Source organism: Hemicordylus capensis, chromosome 11 (assembly GCF_027244095.1).
Source record: "Hemicordylus capensis ecotype Gifberg chromosome 11, rHemCap1.1.pri, whole genome shotgun sequence".
In the NCBI taxonomy this organism is placed as follows: Eukaryota; Metazoa; Chordata; class Lepidosauria; order Squamata; family Cordylidae; genus Hemicordylus; species Hemicordylus capensis.
The window spans coordinates 20,851,214-20,855,978 of NC_069667.1; the positions used below are offsets into that span (position 1 = coordinate 20,851,214).

At 47.5% G+C, this 4,765-nt stretch overlaps 1 non-coding gene across 1 annotated transcript; it reads left to right on the top strand.

Annotated features, from left to right (window-relative positions):
* Positions 1 to 3,179: 3,179 nt before the first annotated feature.
* Positions 3,180 to 3,251, top strand: TRNAA-GGC (transfer RNA alanine (anticodon GGC)). Its single transcript has one exon. It is a non-coding gene; the product is annotated as a tRNA-Ala (tRNA).
* Positions 3,252 to 4,765: the final 1,514 nt, after the last annotated feature.

The window sequence follows — 4,765 nt, forward strand, 5'->3', positions numbered from 1 at the left end:
TCCTAGGCATTGTTGGACTACAACTCTCACCATCCCCAGCCATAATGGTTTTTGATGATGGGAGTTGTAGTCCAACAACAGCAGGGGATGTTGGGAACCCATCGCCTAGCCAGACAGCAACATCTGGGGGTTTCTTGAGTCCTTGGTGGGCTTAACATACATGGTTTGTTGGGCTGAATTTGGCTTGGTAGATCATAGGTTGTGCAGGCCTACAATGATAATTCTAGAAAAGCTGCTGAATAATATGACTAGCCATTGCTTCTCCTTGCTTCCCCCTCCCTTTGCTGCTCATTTATAAATGTATTAAGGTCATGAGTTAATTGAAGGGCACAGTAATGCCAAGTTATTAGAGCAGGCATCAAGTGCTTATGAAGGTTGAAACCATCCTGGATTCTCACAAGTCGGATTCCCCCCCCCCCCCAGTTTGAGCGTGTTCCGCTGGAATTTTAGTAGCAATAAATAAATAAGAAGGTAAGATTCTGAGGAGTTCTGGGCGTCGCCAACTCATGGATTAAAAACAACAAAACAGAGATAATAATCATGACCCTGATGAGTTTCATACAGCTTGCTGAGGTGCATGGACTTCACATTTCACCAATTCCCCATGCCTATAGGAGCTGGTTTGGGTCAGCCATGTCAGTTTGCTCCCGTCAACATCTCAGTTGTAGGGCAGACCCCCCTACCATGGTATCATAGCTGTTCCAATCAATACAGAACTTGACATAGCAAAACAATACCCCCTAGGTCCCCCTCCTTCGAGCATTCAGCAACAGGGACTGGCCTATTAGGTTTCCTCCAGCCTGGAGTTGGAGTATGTGATCCATATATTCACATCCCTCCCAATTACCAGTATAATTCCACTCAAAATCACATTAGGACCAACCAGCTGCTGATTTCCGTGGGGCTTGGCAAACTACCACGCATGAGCTCCCTCCTACCTGTGGAAAATTGGAGAGCCGGCCTTGAGGTAGCGAACATGAATTGCCTCCTTTGCTAAGCAGGGTTTGCCTTGGTGTGCATTGGGATGGGAGACTACATGTGAGCAGATAAGCTCACATTGTAAGATATCCCCTTTACGGAATATCCTAAGCTATTTTCCTTAGGGGATGAGTGTTTCCACCCCAACCCCCCAGGTCACCACATCTCTAGTGCTAGCCCAGTGGTAGAGCAAACAAATTAGAGCCCTATTCACACATTACATTGAACACTCATGCAACCTAGCCCAATTCAGACATACAGATGTCAGTGCACTCATATATGTGTTCGTGTGAATGACTGTACCTGTGTTCATTTTAAAAGTGAAGCTGGATACAGGCCCTTTAAATGCAGGGTATGGATAGGAAGGGTACTTCTGTACCTGCGTTCAGCATAATATATGAATGACTGTACCTGTATACAGATCTGTACCTGTGTACACTGTACACTCATACATGTGTTGAACATAATGTATGAATGGACCTTCTGTGTACAGTGTACCCAGCTACAGATCTTTACTTAGGTCTATCTATCTATCTATCTATCTATCTATCTATCTATTTGATTTCTATACTGCCCTTCCAAAAATGGCTCAGGGCAGTTTACACAGAGAAACAACAAATAAATAAGATGGATCCCTGTCCCCAAAGGGCTCACAATCTAAAAAGAAACATAAGGTAGACACCAGCAACAGTCACTGGAGGTCCTGTGCTGGGGTTGGACAGGGCCAGTTACTCTCCCCCTGCTAAATAAAGAGAATCACCACGTTAAAAGGTGCCTCTTTGCCAAGTTAGCGTATAGTTATTCACATGAACACAGTGACACCATTTAGTACACATTCTGTCTGTGCCCCACATTTCAGAGGGCCTGTACCCACATTCATTCATACAAAACACATATGAATGTACAGACATCTGAACATAGTTACAAAATAATAGACTGTTTCACACAATCATCAAAAGATGGTAAACCCACATTTTAATGCTTGTGTGAACTCACAAAAATCCCTCTAGCCAAGGTTTCTCAAAAAAGGGTAACCCAGGTTCTCTACCCTGCTCTAAACCAGGGTAGGCGGAAAGGCCATCTTGCTCTTATCCTATCTTCTGCTCATGTGAACCCACTCACATTTCCCACCTAGCTATTGGGCCATAGCAGCCATGGCAACAACAGTGAGCTGTGGCTCCAGGGGCTCCAGGCACAGAAAAGCCTCTCTGCAAAGCACACTCTATGAATCATTCTATGCAGCAGCTCCAGCAGAGCTGGATCCATCTCCTGTTGCTCCATTGCCAGTCAGAGGGCAGCTGCTGATCTAATGAGGGTTTCCCTTTCTGCTGGCAGTACAAAAAATACTGGGAAGGCAAAGGGGTTATCAGAGGCCTTTCCATAGCAGGGCAGGAGTTAAAGCTCCCAATTTTGAGCAACGGATGCTGTATCAACCTTGTTAGTGTTTGCAACCCCCCCCCCCCACACACACACCTGGTAATATCCGTGAGTGCTTTGCCCCTATGGAACGAGCACACTGCTTTCCCCTTTGCACACTACCCTGACTGACCCCCACAATACACAACACACACACAAACTCAGCAACAGAAGCCATTTGCACCTCAGCTTTTGGATGCTCCTGCTAGGGTTCTTGGCCGCTTGGCATTAATTTGCCCTTTGATGTACACTCCTGTGGCCACTGTGAAAAACGGCTTGCAAGCTTCCGATTTGGATGTTAAGGAACAATTCAAACAGTGCCGAGTGCAGGCAGGAACCGTATGCTGACAGCTGACAGATTGGCAAGTGAAGAAACGCTCTCTGGATGGACATCATATGTCACTGGAGGAAGCCCAGCCATTCTTTTGGAGGCTTTGCTAGTGGCTCATGAAAGTGAGGGACGTTCAGAATCTCTAAATTTCAGAGATCATTACACCACTGCAAATTGGACTCCCATTCTTTCAGCAATCCATCAAGAGCTGGCTGGCCTCCCAAGGTCTCCGCTCTCCATCTCTTCCAACTTCCTCCAGTTTTATTTTTCTTGACAATGGGGCCTGTTCCAGGCAGAAAACACACTGCGGGTACATCCACAGCATTCGACCTCTGCATGCCAAACAGACTCAGAGCTCGGGTATGATATCAGGAGGAAACTAGGCAAGGTGGTCTAGGCAAGATAGTTAAGGTGGTCCTTTGTATTATCCAAAATGCTCTGATGTTTGGGGGATGGGGCTATAGCTCAGTGGCAGAGCATCTGCTTGGCATGCAGAAGGCCCCAGGTTCAATTCCTGGCAGCATCTCCAGACAGAGCTGAGAAAGACTCCTACCTGAAATTGCAGAGAGCTGCTACCAGCCAGTGTAGACAACACTGAGCTAGACAGACCATGGGTCTGACTCAGTATAAGGCAGCTTCACTGCTTCCCCATTCTCAAGAAGAAGTGAAGATGTTCTGAGTTGGTGTCCAATATTCCACCCTCAGGATGTACAACTTCAGCCCTTGGACTCCCATAATTTCTGACTATTGTCCACTGTAGTGGGGGTGATGGGAGTTGTAGTTAAACAACACCTGGAGGGTCAAGTACGCCCACCCCCTGTTCTTACTAAACCAGAGGTTCCCAGCTTTGGATCCCCAGTTGCTGTTGGAAAACAATTACAATTGCCCCCACCCCCACGACAATAACTGAAGCTCACTGGGGGATGGTGGGATTTGTAGTCCATCAGCACCTGGGGCCCGAAAGCTGAGAACCCCTGCATTAATCCCAATAAAATCTGTTAACCATGAATTGTAACCTTATCAGTCTAGGACAGTCAGATCCTTTCTCATTTCAAGTCTGCAAGGCTTCAACAAGGGTCAGGCTTCAGGCAGTCCAGATCCAGAATCTATCTATCTATCTATCTATCTATCTATCTATCTATCTATCTATCTATCTATCTATCTATCTATCTATCTATCAAATTTATACCCTGCCCAAACTTACGTCTCTTTTTGGAGGTGGAGAAAAATTTCAAGGCTCAAGGCAGTAACAAAAGGAAATGGTCATGCGGTAGAAGGCATGACTTGCCCCCTTTACTCAGCAGGGTCCACCTTGGTTGCATATGAATGGAAGACTATGAAGCACTTCACATGATACATGTGAAGTGACTGGCATGGTTCTGCAGGGAGAGTGGGCTTAGCCCACTCTCCCTACAGATGAACAGCTGTTTGTAGCTGGGCAGCTGTATTGGCCGCCCACATGGCTGCTGGCTCCATCACAGAGCTGGCAGGGGCTGTGGGGATCGGGGGCCACACAGCCCCCGGAAGTTCTAGGATGCCCCATGCGACCATGCAGGGCATCCTGGAGAGACCCCCTGAGCCCAGGCGTCTCTGAGCCCGGGAGTCTCTGAGCACCCAGTCAGAGGTCTACTTGACCTCTGACTGGTGACACACAAGCAAAAAACCAAGGTTAACGGAGCGATTGCTCCGTTAACCTCATTTAAGGGGAGGGGGATTTATGAGGCTGGCTGCCGGGAGCCACATGGCTCCCATTGCAGCACACGATCGCCAAAAAGTGGGCTGGGCTCCCTTAGCCCACTTTTGGGAGATCGTGGGAATAGCTGCTACATGTGTGAGCTCTGTAAGATATTCCCCTTAAGGGATGGGGCTGCTCTGGGAAGAGCATCTGCATGAAGAAGGTTCCAAGTTCCCTTCCTGGCATCTCCAAGACAGGACAGAGAGAGATTCCTGCCTGCCACCTTATAAAAGCCACTGCCAGTCTGTGTAGACAATACTGAGCTACTCAATACTGAGGAATACTGAGCTAGAGGGACCGAAAGT